Genomic DNA, 15,487 nt, shown 5'->3' on the forward strand with positions numbered 1-15,487 from the left:
CGTCAGGCGCTGGGACAGCGGGGAGGGGGCAGTGAGGAGCTGGCCGCTCTCCAGGTTGCCCGCGGCGGTTTCGCTACCTCGGGCGGCGAAGCCAAGTGCGCGGCGCGGTAGCTCGAGCCGCCCGTAAGCGCCGGGAACGGCTGCCTGGAGCGTGGGCCCGGCAATGGGGGTGGGTTTGCGGGCGGGGCGGGCAAGTAACTGCCCGGCGTGGGGGCACCGGGGCTGCAGACTCCCAGCGCCTAACGTGCAGCGGGTAAAGCGGGCCCACGGTGGTGGATTGGGCGGTGGAAAGTTCAGCAAATGGGGGCGGGGGGAAGCGTCAAGATGCTCCTCGCCTGGGTCACTGGGTCTGTAGCCCCGTGCGGGGCAAGCCCGCCTGCAGCTGGGCCTGCGGGAGCGTGGAGTGTGGGGTGTCTCGTGTCAAATGGCTGCAAGAGCAACAACTCCCTCTTCGTGCTGAGTGGCGGGGCCGGTGTCTCAACCGAGCCCAGCAAGCGGACTAAGCTGCAGCCCCAGGCTCCCGGGACAGCGCTGTTTTCTGATCGCTCCCGGGGGAGGGAGGGACCAGCTCCTGTTTTCCTTTAACACTTCACCCAGACAGGACAATTAACATCCCCCCCACCCCTTCCTTCTAGCCTATTTGATTTGCCAGTTTTTATTGCAATTTTTTTTCTTTTTGGTCCTCTGTGCTTACAGATGTCAGTCTGCATTGGAAATGAGATTGATCTGATGAAGTGGGTCTGTCCCACCAAAGCTCATCACCGAGTAAATCATTTCATTAAAGTGCTACATTTCTGCTACTCCACCAGAAGTGATTGAAACAGTCTGGAGAGTTGAAGTCTTAAGAGAAGTACAGTAGAGCCCCACTTTGCACAGGTGTGACTTGTGTTTTCATATTAATGCCGGTCAAGTCTGGGGGTACCCTACTTTATTGTACCCTGCCTCGCCGCTTACCCCTGTGCTGCCAGCCAGCTCAGGGGCTCCTTAGGAGGTAGCTCCTGTCTTCCATCTGCCCAGCACTGCAACGCCAGGGGTGGAGAAGGGCAGGCATGGCTGGAGCTGCCTGGGGCCAACCTGTGCCACGGCTGGGGGACGGCAGGGACTCCGTGGCTGCACTGCATGGCCAGTGGCTGGAGCAGGAGGAGCCCTGCCCTGCCCCGCCCCGCCCCGCCCCAACCTGGCCCCCACCTATCCACACGGGGAGCCAGAGCTGCGAGCTGGAGCAGAGGCTCTAGCCATCTGCTTACCCCAGCCAGGGGAATTCTGGGGATCTCATCTCTGCTGAATTTACACAAAGCTTGATTTACATAGAGATTGCCCACTATGCAACCACTGCATAAATCAAGGGTTTACTATATTGATAGATGTAGATGTACAGAGTCAGAACATTTAATTTCTGTCCTAGTTTAAATGACAGGATGCTGCTGAAAAGGATCTCTCATGACCTAATTTATTTAGAAAACTTGAGTACTCAAGACGGGTTTGGCTGTTTATGTGCTCACTGAAGTGTCCCCATTTTCTCCTGACTACAGGTTATACCTACTTAAACAAACCCTGTGTAAAAATGAGGAGTCCTGTAGCACCTTAGAGACAAGTGGATGTATTAGGGCATAAACTTTAATAGGTAAAACCTACTTCATGAGATGGAATGAAGAGGAAATAAGAAAGCAGATATATATGTAAGAAAATTACTGCAAAAAAGTTTATCCATCATAAACTAGCATGATCAGTCAGGGAGATTGTGGCCATTCATTGTAGCTGATGGGGAGATATAAATGTTCATTGAGAGAAATTGCCTCTTTAAAGTGTTAACCAATTAATACCCTGCTGAAGTGAGTCCTCCTCAAAAGTGCTAAAACAAAAAAGCAAACCAACTGAAATTGCAATGAGGGGTCCTGTGGCACCTTACAGACTAACAGAAAAGTTTTGAGCATGAGCTTTCGTGAGAACAGACTCACTTCATCAGATGCATCTGATGAAGTGAGTCTGTGCTCACGAAAGCTCATGCTCAAAACTTTTCTGTTAGTCTGTAAGGTGCCACAGGACCCTTTGTTGCTGTTACAGGTCCAGACTAACACGGCTACCCCTCCGATACTCATCTGAAATTGCTGACTATGTGCCATGGCTGGCCCCACTACAGAAAGGATGTGGACAAATTGGAGAGCCCAGAAGGGGGAAACAAAAATGATTGGGGCATATGACTTATGAGGAGAGGCTGAGGGGTCTGGGCTTCTTTAGTCTACAGGAATGAAGGAGGATTTGATAGCAGAATTCAAGTGCCTGAAGGGGATTATACAGAGGATGGAGCTAGGCTGTTCTCAGTGGTGGCAGGTGACAGAACTAGAATCAATGGTCTAAAGTTGTAGTGGAGATGGTCTAGGTTGGGTATTAGGAAAAACTTTCACTAGGAAGGTGGTGAAGCACTGGAATGGGTTACCTAGGGAAGTGGCGGAGTCTCCATCTTTAGAGGTTTTTAATGCCCAGCTTGACAGAGCCTTGGCTAGGCTGATTTAGTTGGGGTTGATCCTGCTTTGAGCAGGGATATGGACTAGATGACTTCCTGAGATCTCTTCCAACCTAATCTTCTATGATTCTAGAACTTACTAGAGTTTCGTGGTCTGTCCCACAAAAGCTCCTCACCTAATAAATTATTTTGTTAGTCTTTAAAGGGCTACTGGGCTGCTTTTTTGTTTTGGTAGTCCATAGACTAGCAGGGCTCTCTCTGTGTTACTATTCAACATTTGGATTTAACAGACTTTTGGCATTAATGGACACCCCTTCCCCCAATTTGTCCAATAAATTGAGGGTTTACTGTAGGTCAGCGGGGCGATACTTAACTCTTTTGTATCAGTGTATAAAAAAGTGGTCACAGAGGGGATGTTTATGTTTGGCCTAGTGTCCCATAGCTCACTGGGCTGGGTCCACTGTAACAGCCAATGAGTGGGCTTGTAGAACCATAGTATACTAGAACTGTGCTTCATTCAGAATAAGCCTCGCTGAGTGCCTTTGCTACTGAACTGAGACTGTGGTCTTCGTGGGCAGTTTGATCAAGGTGTGGTGTATGGGCTATCTGGGCAGAGCCAGTGTAGCACACAGAGGAGATACAAACAGCCAACAACTGGTAACTTCTCTCCAGGTGCCTTAGCCTGGCCTATGTGCACCACTACCATTTTCAAGATGTTCAGCTGCCTCCCAAACTCTCAGGCACCCAGGTCCCCTAAGCACCTAGGTTTTTGCTAATTGGTATTCACAGAGCTGGTTAGAGTCCTCCCTCAAGGTGACAGGCAGGAGGTACCAAAGCAGGATTCTCATATAGCCAGCGGGGTCTGATTACATAGGTGTGCTCTGAATATACCCAGTACCTGTTATCTTTGAGCTCCTACAAGCCATTATGCAGTAGGTGGCAGCAGAGAGCTTGTGCAAGAGACAGCCTAGAAGAGGGAGCTGCAGGGAAGGGAGCATGAGAGGTATCACACTTGAACAGGAGCCAGTGAGATCTCTTTCACAGCTAGGACATAGGCTACCCTAAGCAGCTGATGTGGAGTTACTACAGAGAATTCTTTCCCAGGTGTTTGGTAGGTGGGTTTTGCCAAAATACTTATGGTCTGACTGACTCCATGTTTGGGGTCGGGAAGGACTTTTCAGTGGGTCAAATTTGCAGAGACTGCAGGCTTGGGTGAGCAAGGTTGCCTTTCTTAGCAGTGGGGGCATGGGTCACTTGCTGGTTTCAGCAAATGCAAATGGTGGATTCTCCATAATCTGACATCTTTAAATTACAATATGAGGACTTCATTAATTCGCTCAGAGACTGTGGGTCTGTTACAGGAGTGGTTGGATGGTGTTCTGTGGTCTGCCATATACAAGAAATCAGACCAGATGATCGTAACAGTCCCTTCTGCCCTTAAACTCTTTGGCTACATCTACACTAATGCAAATGGCCATTTTGAAGTTTTGGGCTAGTGTAGACACAGCCCTTGTCAATGAGACCTGCCTTTTGGCTTACTCTTGATCTCAGCTCTGACACATGGCTCTGACTGCTACTGCTCTGACTGCTGGGCATCACTGTTCAACCCGAGTCTACGAGGGCTTTGTTTGAGCATGTGGTGTTTTTATGCCAACATAAAAACTCTTGTGTGCATAGGCTGCATCTAAGCCAGGGCTAAGCTAGAAGAACTCCTGTTAAAATAGGCTCTGAAGTGCAGACGCACCCTCAGCTTTCATGTAAAAGTGTTTCGGTTCCTCAGATTTTCAGAGAAAAGTCCAGAAACATGACTTGAGTGTTTCATCACGGCTCACAAAACAAAGCAGCAGAAATGTAGCACTGCTGCTTTGTTTTGTTGGAGTACAGACTAAAACGGCTACCTCTGTTACTCCTCAAGGCTCCAAAAGCAAAGATGTATAAAAAAATGCCAAATTGAATTATTTGCAAATTTCTCTTTAATCCCAAAACAAAAAGCAGTCAAGGAGCACTTTAAAGACTAGCAAAATAGTTTATTAGGTGAGCTTTCGTGGGACAGACCCACTTCTTCAGACCACAGCCAGACCAGAACAGACTCAATATTCTGGTCTGGCTATGGTCTGAAGAAGTGGGTCTGTCCCACAAAAGCTCACATCATAAACTATTTTGCTAGTCTTTAAAGTGCTACTTGACTGCTTTTTGTTTTGATAGTGTTGAGACTAGCACAGCTTCCTCTCTGTTACTATTCTCTTTAATCCCATTATTTGAAGCCAGTTTCACAATTTTTTTTAATTTTGCTCCTCATGTCGGTCCACTTGAGGTTGGCTGTGCTCCCAGGGAAAAAAAAATTATAGTAAACTTTCTTTTAACTGGTATTCAATCTATCAGAATTCTCAAACAACCAGCACCAGGCCCCATGCAGGTGCCTAGACCTCCTTCTCCAGGGGGCTGCGCTGCTTGTAGCAGCTTCCCCATCCCATTCCTCTCCTGCCCCTTTGTCACAAGTGGAGCACAATCCAGCTGCTGCCTAAGAAGCGGTGTGTGCCTGGTGGCCCTCACTGATGGGGCACAGCTGAGCCAGCATCCCAGGACAAGACAGACCCAGCAGGGAGATGCACTGTGTTAGGCAAGTGAGGTGAGCTGCTCCAGCTGGTACGGGGCCCTAGCACCCCCGAGTGTGCAGCCATGCTGAAGCTGGAGGCAGCTGGAGAACAGTGTGCTGACCTCAGGGGAAGGGAATCCCCACCATTCAGGGCAGGCACGAAGGGAGTAGGAGTGGACCGGTGGGGTCCTGCTGTGGACCACCTGGGTGAAAAAGGTGTCAGGAAAGGAAAAGGGCAGCCCAGCAGTGCAGCTGGTGGCTGGAGGAACCGCTGCACTGGGTGAGCCGTGAGCAGGAGGAGCTGCTGGCCCACCACAAGGCAGAGAAGGAGGAGCCGAGTGAGACAGTCGCATTACAGCAGGAGTGGGATGAGCGCCCCCTGCAAGCAGGCATGGAGCCGTGTCAGGGATTGGAGGAAGAGAGCTGTCTAGTATCCAACACATTTGAATATCCAGCAACCTGGTCGCGAGGGGTGCTGGATATGAATGAGTTTACTGTGTGTGCTGGCATAGCATCTTTCAGAGGCTAAGTTTTATTTTTGCTATTCCTGAAAATTAAGGAGGCAGCAGGCGGCAGGAGACTACAGAGTTAGTGGAAAATAGTATACACACTGACTGATACAAATGGCATGTAGACACAATTTTTGTTTCTGGGTAAGTAACAGGTTTCTTTGTAAAAAAAACTGTATGGCCACTTAATGCAAGGGGTGCTGATGTTTGACATGCACCTGGGTTTTCTTGGCCATGACTTCCTTTTTGGTCCTCCAGGCTCCATCCAGGCAGATATTTGAAATATGAAAAACTTCTTGAGATTCTACGACCACTTCCATAGAAATTGTGTGAAAGGGTCTTTCAAGAACTACTGCCGGTGCTGGACCTCAGGGTTGTACAGGAATCCCCTAGTGCAATGTTTCTCACAGTGGGAGACCCACCTCAAAATGGGGTGGCAAGGAGAGTGCAGGAGGGTCACTATTGATTTAGGTTTTCCAGCTATGACCCCTTGTTTAGTCCTCCAATCTCTGGCCGGATAGACTTTGGAATTATGAAAAAATGCCTGTGATTTTTCTTTGCCTTTAGAGCTGGGGGGCTGGAGTAGCAGATCATCTCAGCTGCCTATACTAAAAACATTGCCATGAGCAGCAGCAGCTCAGCAGGATGGGTGCCAATACCATAGCTTGCTATACTTCCTTCTGTGCTGCTCCTGATGGTAGTACTGAAGTCAGAGCTGGGCCACAAAGCTTGGAAAGCACAGATGCCGCTGGCAGCAGCACAGAAAGAAGGGTGGCGGTACAGTAAAAGCCCAGTTATCTGGCATTTGGATAATTGGCACATTCAGGTAACTGGCATGCCCAGCCAGGGTCACCAGTCATGGGCTGGTGGTCTGGATGGGGTGGCTGCTGGGCAGGTGTCCCAGCTGTGTCTGTTTGTCATGGGATTGGCTGCTGCGTGGCCCACATTTGTGCTGGTGGGGATAGAGAGGGGCCGGCTTCTGGTCCCAGCTCTAATGGCCAGGGATGCTGGATAATAAGGCTTGTTCATTCCACTCGAAGTGTCTGGCACAGACTCTTGATTTCAGAAATCAGACTTTGACTCCCTGAGAGAACTGATGAGCAGGATCCCTTGGGAAATGGATATGAAGGGTAAAGGAGTTCAGGAGAACTGACAGTATTTTAAAGACGCCTTATTGAAGGCACAGGAACAAACCATCCCAATACACAGTAACAAACACAAACATGGGGAGGCAGGCAGCTTGGCTTAACAGGGAAATCCTTGTCGAGCTCAAACTCAAAAAGTATACATATAAGAAGTGGAAACTTGGAAAGATGACTAAGGAGGAATATAAAATTTTGCTGTAGACTGCTGGGGAGTAATCAGGAAAGCAAAAGCACATTTGGAGCTGCAGCTAGTAAGGAATGTGAAGGGTAATAAGAAGGGTTTCTACAGGCATGTTAGCAATAGGAGGGTGATCAGAGAGGATGTGGGGCTGTTACTGGATGGGGGAGGTAACCTAATGTCCAGATGATGGCCTCAGTCTTCATGGACAAGATCAGTTCCCAAGCTATGGCAATAATCAATGCAGAATAGGAAGGAGGTGGGCAGCCCTCAGTTGGGAGAGAACAGGTTAAGAGCTACTTAGAAAAGGTAGAGGTACACAAATCCATGGGTCCAGATTTAATGCATCCAAGGGTACTGAGGGAATTGGCAGATGTCATTGGAGAGCCTTTGGCCATTATCTTTGAAAACTCATGGAGATCAGGAGAGATCCCAGATGACTGGAAAAAGGCAAATGTAGAGTCCATCTTTAAAAAAGAAAAGGACAATCCAGGGAATTTTAGACCATTCAGCCTTACCTCAGTCCCCAGAAAGATCATGGAGGGGATCCTCAAGGAATTCATTTTGAAGCACTTGGAAGAAGGGAAGAGATCAAGAGTAGTCAACATGGATTCACCAAGGGCAAGTTGTGCCTGACCAATGTAATTACCCTCTATCATGAGGTGACTGGTTCTGTGGATATGGAGAAGTCAATGGATGTGATATACTTGGCTTTAGCAATGCTTTTAATACAGTCTCCCACAACATTCTTGTCCACAAGTTAAGGAAGTATGGATTGGATAGAAAGCTGGCTTGACAGACAGGCCCAACGGATGGTGGTCAATGGCTCAATGCCTGGTTGGTGGATGATTTCAAGTGGAGTGCCCCAAGGATCAGTTCTAGGGCCAGTATTGTTCTTCATCCTTATTAATGACCTGGATGAGGGGATGAATTTCACCCTCAGCAATTGTGCAGATGACACTAAGCTAGGGGGACAGGCAGATACATTGGAGGGTGAGAATAGGATCCAGAGTGACCTAGACAAATTGGAAGATTGGGCCAAAAGAAATCTGATGAGGTTCAACAAGGAGAAGTGTAGAGTCCGGCATTTGGAATGGAAGAATCCCAAGCATTGATGCAGACTGGGAATTGACTAAGTAGCAGTGCAACAGAAAAGGACCTGGAGATTACAGTGGATGAGAGGCTGGAAATGGATTGACAGTGTGTCCTTGCAGCCAAGAAGGCTAACGGCATATTGCAGTGCCTTAGGAGGAGCATTTCAAGCAGATCTAGAGAAGTTGTTATTCCCCTCTACTTGGCACCGGTGAGGCCACATCTGGAGTATTGCATCTAGTTCTGGGTCCCCAGTACAGAGAGGATGTGGACGCATTGGAGCAGGTTCAGAGGAGGGCAATGAAAATGATTAAGGGGCTGGGGTACATGACCTATGAGGAGAAGCTGAGAGATTTGGGCTTATTTAGTTTGCAAAAGAGAACAGTGAGGAACCATTTCATAACTGCCTTCAACTTTCTGAAAGGGGGTCCTAAAGAGGATGGAGAGAGACTGTTCTCGGTGGTAAGAGATGTCAGAGCAAGGAGCAATGGTCTGAAGTTACAGAGGGAGAGGTGTAGGTTGGATATTAGGAAAAAACTATTTCACCAGGTGGGTGGTGAAGCACTGGACTGCATTACAGAGAGAGGTGGTGGAATCTTCATCCACAGAGGTTTTTAAGTTCCAGCTTGACAAAGTTCTGTCTGGGATGATTTAGTTGGGGTTGATTCTGCTTTAGGCAGGGAGCTGGACTAGACGACCTCCTGAGGCCCCTTCCAGTCCTAGAATTCTATGATACTGTCTCTATGTATAAGATGCTATGAATGTTCTACAGTGAACTCAGCTAAAGGGCAAGTTCTGCGCTTAGTTAAAATGAGGGAACCAACAGGATTAGCTGTATGTAGGCGTGGGCAGAATTTAATCCTGGGAGTTTGCACATACTGGGCCTGATTCCTCCACTCACATGGGTTTTAAACCACTTAATTCCACTTCTCAATGGAGTTATTCCCGACTCACTCCAGAGAGCTGGGCCTATTCCCGCCCCCCACCAGCATTATTTGACTTTGTGAAGCTGTTCGCAGAAGCTTTTCACAGACGGTTTGCAATTTCAGTGCCACAACTTGCAGGGCATTCTTGTGATGCTACACTGAACAACATGAGATTCACTTAGAAGAAATGGACTTTTATAGTGCTTGTTCCTAATGAGGTTAAAGCAGTTGCCTCTCTGATGACCAGAAGTAGTCTCATGGTTAAATCAGTGATGTAGGATGTCAGAGATCTGTGTTCACAGGTATACATGCAGGTATCCATTTTAAGGTCCCATCACACTGACAGAATGGCTTAAAGAGGACTTACTATAAGCAAGAAACAGACCTGAGCGTTTAGTATGATTACTTAGCATGGGTGGTTGTACTCAGCTAACCATGTCTACACCAGGACAGCCATTTTTAGCCCTACCTTGGATTTACCTGTCAAGGAGCCAGCAGGAGCTATGGTGCCAGGGATTCTTCTAATGGTGGGTGCATCTGAAATTGCCCTTAATGGTGCAAAAATGGTTCCTGAGTGTGACAGGGAACATCATACTTCAGACTTAATTTCCCTTGCGGGTGAGCATCTGGCAAAGAGCATCCTGCTTTTCTTTTGTACCTCCTTCTACTGGGGTCTCCATGGAGGATATCTTCTAAGGTTTGGGGCAGGCAGGAGCATATCACAGAGACAAAGCAGCTCTCCCCATCTACCATTGCATAGTCTGGATCCACAGAAAGAATGCACGTAGAAACTAAGGAGACAGCCTGGGTGATAGATTTTGGTTTTTTGCCTGCAAGGTCTGAGCTCCAATCCAGCCATACCCCATGTATTTTGGCACACTGTTTCTTAGCTTGTACAACCTTCTACTTCTTTTTTTTTAAAATTACTTCTTCACATCTTTCCTGCTTTACATTGCCCCCTCACCAAGGCAGCGAGAGTGTGATACGGTGACTGCACAATATACCAGTTGGCTCTCTGCGCCTTATGTAAGAAGAGCATCATCTGTTTTGTTTTTCTTTCTATACCCAGATAAGCACACCTGTTATCCTATTTACCTTTTTGTGCTGCTCTGTACTAGGCTGAGGGTTTCAATGACGGTGTGGCTTTTCTTACCTCATCAAGTTCAAGGTCTTCACTGTTAGCTACAAGATGTTCTAGTCAAGATGGGGAGTCTGGGGTCCAAGAAAGCTGGGCTGTATTTGGGCTTTGCATCCTGAGTAACTATAAGCCAAACAAATTAGGCCAAATTTTAAGAAGAGGCCTCTGTTTTACACACAAAAAGGTTTGAGATGCATTTACTTAACTGAAGTCGTAGGTGTTCAGACACCTGGGGTTTGATATCAAACACTCAAAGATATCAAAGGCTGATTTGAAATGAGTCTTTAGTTTGAACATCTCAGGTTACACATCTGTAAAATGGGATTAATGTAGTCTACCTGCTTTGCACATGTGCTAAAATTGCATTGATATATGCAGATTTCCCATGCATATGTAGCTCAAGTTTCAGTGTGCTTCAGGAGCAGCAATGGGAACTACAAATTGTGGATCACAAACTGTGGCATGTTGGGAGAACTTTCTGGTTCCTGCCAGGATGTACCCTCTGCCCCTGCCCCTCCAGCAGGGTCTCAGCACTGACTGAGCTGGGAGCATATAGTGGACAAGCAATCTGTTGAACTGTAATCCTGTTCTACGCTCTTTACAAGTAGGACCAAACAGGGCTTAAAGAGCCCCCTGTGAGAAGTTTAAGTGATCCAAAAGGAGAATATGAACTTGTTTATTCTGGGGCTTAGTTATTGTGGGAGTTAGGACATGTTTGTAAGGGGCGTTGTGTTGTACAATGTAATCTCGGCTCTTTCAGCACTGTCTCAGCACTGGCTGAGCTGAAAGTACATAGGCTGCAAGCAGAGAGGAGGCTGCTGAACTATAATCCTATGCTATGTTCTTTACAGAATAAAGCTTGTTCTCGGTGGTTTGTCTGAGGGGTTCTGCTCTGAGGTGCACACACACAGAGGACTTTCAGGCCTAGTCTCTGCATGTTGTGTAAAAAGTCACAGGGTACCCCTTTATTGAATAACTGCATACTGGGCTAGTGAAAAGGAGACGCTACACCTATAAGAGCAAACCATCAATATGATAGATGATTAATACCCTGTAACATCTCCCGATCAGTTTTCTGATTAATTGTTCAGAATTGGGTTTTCTAGATTTATCCCTCTCAAAGGCTGCATCTACCTCTTTCGATAGAGAGTGACCGCACAGCCCCCTGCTCTTTCGAAAGAATGGCCAAAGGAATCGAAAAATCTGGCGCCCTGAGGACTGCTCTTTTGAAAAAGGGCCCCTTGGGTGTCTACGCACTTTTTTTTCAGAAAGAATCTTTTGGACAGAAGCACTCTTCTTCATCTGCGAGAGGAAGAGCTCTGCTGGAAAAAGTGCTGCATGCTTTCAGTTGCAGATTGAAAGAGTGCATTTTGTGTGTAGATGCTCCGTGGGTTCTTTAGGAGAAGGTCTGGGTTTTTTGAAAGATCTTGCTAGTGTTGACGCAGCCAAATTGTTTTATACAATAAACAGGATTTTTTTTTCTGAGGAAATGCTATATTAATAACCAAAATTACTGTGATCTTAAGGTCGTAGTAGATTTCAAGAATTTTCTGCATATCTACAGAAAGTTACCTTTCCAAATAAATACATGCAACCTTAAGATCCTGTCAGTCTGCAAAGAATTCTAATCCTGCTAGTGATGCATTTAGCATCTCTGAGCACTTGTGATTCCCTGGCCCTCTGCGTTTGCCATCTGATCTAATTAACACAAAAGCATTTGTATCTGGTTGTACAATTCTCACTATTTGTTCTACCTACAATTTTGGTATCATCTGCAAGTTTGGAGAGCTCTCTGCAGTGTGTCCACACACATCATGTATGACTACACACCCTGAATGAACTCTTAACTTCTTTCCAACTTGTAAGATAGCCATGTCTGAACTTTTCTTTGCATTAACCATCCTTCTCCAGTGACTTGATGAGAAAGAGGAGCTGGATTTGGTCCCATAATTGATGGGGAATCTCATCAAATGCTTTTAGAAAAATCCCAAACTTCATTAATTCTCGCTTATTTGCCTTGGCATTAGTTTCCAGCGTACTCCAACAGGCTGGTTAAGCAGCACTTCCCGTATCTTAATGCATACTGCTATTCACTTCAGATGCTTTCCAATAGTTCCTGTACAACTGCTTAACTGCTGGAGGTCTAAAGTTTTCTGGTTTGTCTCAATTCTATTTTCAGTAGTGGGGATTGTTTGTCATTTCACTGCCCTTGGGATTCTAGTGCATGAATAAAACAGCTGGAAAAAACTTGTCACATCTGGGTTGGTGTTTTTTTAATTTATTTTTGCTGCATGCTACCGAATTCCATCTGTCAGGTATGTTGGATCTTCAGGTTCTAAGCCAAAATCTCTGAATCTATTCTATGCTCTGCCTTGATTTCAGTGGAATCACACCTGTTTATACCAGCTGAAGTGCTAGTCCAGCGTTAATTCCTAAACCCCTGATACTTACTCCATTAACTTTGTCCCCTGTGCGTTTAATGGAAGAGTTCTTATTGTTACTAGAGATATAATGTTTGCTCTTTGATTTTTTTTTTCACTTTTCACATTTCTCTCTTAGCTTATTCACATTTCCCAGTTTCTCTCCTTCTGTCTGAATGCATCTTCCCTCACTGGAGTTTAGGAACATCTAGGGTGCATCTACACTAGCCAGCTATCTCGAAGTAGCCGGCACAACATTGAAATAGCACCCGTCGCGTCTGCACGCACCATGCGCTATTTTGACATTGAAGTCAACATCAGGCAGCGAGACATCAAAATCACTATTCCTATCCGAAGATGGGAATAGTGCCCTACGTTGACATTAGACATCGAAGTAGGGCATGTGTAGACGATCTGCATCCCGCTACTTCAAAATAGCAGGGTCCTCCGTGGTGGCAATCAGCTGAGGGGTTGAGACGTGCTGTCCAGCCCCTGTGGGGCTCTATGATCACCGTGCGCAGCAGCCCTTAAAGCACCACAGACCCAGATTTCCTGTGGCAGGAAGCTGAGAGCGTGCAGGCAGCAGCACACACACATGCTAGCCCTGCAGGCCCTGTAAGGACCCTGATCCGACCACCTAGCACCATGGCATCAAGCCAGGCCCCTGAGAGCCCCCAGGGCTCCCCCCAGAGAGTACCCAGGGATCCCTGGCAGCCAAAGGTGGGGCCGAAAAGTAGCGGGGCCCCTCCTGGGCGGAAGCCAAGCTCCGAGACCTGCTGGGGCTCTGGGGTGAGGAGGAGGTGCTCCACGTGATGGGGAGCAAGCAGCGGAACGCGAAAGCATTGCCCAACTGGCCGAGGGCCTGGCCGCCTGGGGTCACCCTGCCTGCACTCTGAATCGTGTCCAGACCAAGGTGAAGGAGATGCAGCAGGGTTATGCCTGAGCCCAGGACTTGGCCAGCTGGTCTGGGGCAGCCCCCACTTCTTGCCCTTATGACAGGGAGCTCAGGGCCATCCTGGGCCCCCAGGATACCTCCTTCCCCCCGACCACATTGGACATGGCGGCCAAGGAGCCCCAGCAGGCCTCAGAGCTGGAGTCCGGCCTAGAGGCCAGCCTCGCACCCCGGGGTCCACCTGAGGAGCCAGCCCTTGGGACAGTGGAGGAGGGGTTCAGCAGTGGGGGGGGGGGGGGGGGGGCTCCTCATAGACCTCCCCTCCCAGAGCACCAGCCGGGTGTCCGCCCACCGGGATTCCCCTGACCGCGGCAGTGGATGGTCAGGTATGTACCCCACAGGGCACACACCCTTGGGCCATGGGGCAGGGGCACCAGACATGACTGGGAGCCCCACATCCCCCCAGTGGACCCTGACCCGCAACTGCCCAGCCACAGCACGGTCTCAGGACAGCGGCATGGCCATCAGCACCCACATCCATGGACAGCACTGTCCCCCTAACCCCGGGGGCAGGGGGACCATGCAATGGGGACACCCAACAGGGACACCACACCCATCAATGGGGGGAAGAGACCCAGCACCCAAGGAGGGATTGGGGGGAATGGGCCATGGACCAGGACACAGTACTAACAGCCTTCCCCTCCTTCTCTCCCTCTCCGCAGCTGCACTATCTGAGGTCCCAGGCAGCCAGGCACCCTACATGGTCCTTGAGAGCCCACCAGAGGTCAGGCATCGCCAGTGCACAGGGACATCACCAAGGCCAGCAGGACACGGCTGGACCCAGGGGATGGCCTCCGCGGACCCCCCAGCTCCTCGCAGCTTTCTGGCGGCAGGCGGAGGTGGCCAAGAAGTGGCTCTGCTTTGACCGGGAAGAGTCCATCTGGCGCCAGATGGTGTGGCAGGAATTCATGGGTGTGTTCCAGGACATAGCCGGGTCGCTCTGGGAGGCTGTTGCCCGGCTCCTGCCCCCCGCTGCCCCCCTGCTTCCCTCCCCGCCGCTCCACCTGATGCCCGCCTGCCACCTCACCTGCCTTGCTCACCGCCTCACCTGCCCTGCCTGCCACACTGTCTGCCATGCCACCTGCCGCCCTGCCTGCCAGCCCCCCAGGACCAGAGCCCACTGGGGTTGAAGACTGGCTGGTGGAGGCATCCCGGCTTTACCTGCTGGTCCTCCTGGCCCCCAGCCAGCTGCGCTGGGGACCGTGGATGTGGGGGGGCACGACCCGTACCCGTTGGGGGTCATGCCCCTCTACCCTCACCCCAGATTGATGGGCTGACAGCCGAACCATCTGATGGCCCCCCATTTGTATATAGTTGTCCCCCTTTGTATATTGGTTCCAGTTTTTGTTGTGCACATAGGACAGTTTACCAGTATTCAATAATCCACAGTTTTATTTTCCACAAAACCTGAGACGTGCTTGTTGGGGGGACGGTGTGCAGGCGGTGGGGGGCCGGTTTGTGGATGGTGGGGGTTGTGTGCAGGAGACCCTCTGGGGAAGGCCAGGGAGGTGCTCAGGGGTCCCCCTGATCAAAATAGGCCCCTCGTGGACCCATACCCCTTCACAATGGCCCTGGCAACTGAGTGCGGCGACCGGCTGGGGGAAGCCCGTGCCGATGTCAACTGCTCACCCCAGATGAAGGCATCCCCCTTGCTCTCAACAATGTTGTGGAGCATGCAGCACATGCCCACAACCTGGGGGATGTTCTGGAGGCTGATGTCTGGGTGGGCAAGGAGGCACCTCCACCAGCCCTTCAGGCGTACAGAGGTCGTCTCCACCACCTGGTGGGTGTGGTTCAGTCAGGCGTTGTAGTGCTCCTGGCTGGCAGTGAGGTGGCCGGTGTATGGGTGCATGAGCCATGGCTGGAGGGGGTAGGCTGCATCCACCACAATGCAGAGGAGCATGGTGGTGTCACCCAGAGGGGTCTCCCTCTGGGGGAGGTGGGTCCCCGCCTCCAGCCAGCAGCACAGGCCTGAACTCCTAAAAATGCGGGCATCATGTGTACAGCCGGGCCAGCCCATGTAGACATCCTGGAAGTGGCTCCAGCTGTCCACCATGGCCTGCAGGA

At 49.4% G+C, this 15,487-nt stretch overlaps 1 long non-coding RNA gene across 1 annotated transcript; it reads left to right on the forward strand.

Annotated features, from left to right (window-relative positions):
* The first annotated feature begins 33 nt into the window (after window positions 1-33).
* On the forward strand, window positions 34-14,794 carry LOC142009568 (uncharacterized). The gene is made up of 3 exons (XR_012644519.1): window positions 34-123; window positions 697-876; window positions 14,083-14,794. It is a non-coding gene; the product is annotated as an uncharacterized LOC142009568 (long non-coding RNA).
* Window positions 14,795-15,487: the final 693 nt, after the last annotated feature.

The sequence above is a fragment of the Carettochelys insculpta genome, chromosome 1, assembly GCF_033958435.1.
Source record: "Carettochelys insculpta isolate YL-2023 chromosome 1, ASM3395843v1, whole genome shotgun sequence".
NCBI lineage: Eukaryota > Metazoa > Chordata > Testudines > Carettochelyidae > Carettochelys > Carettochelys insculpta.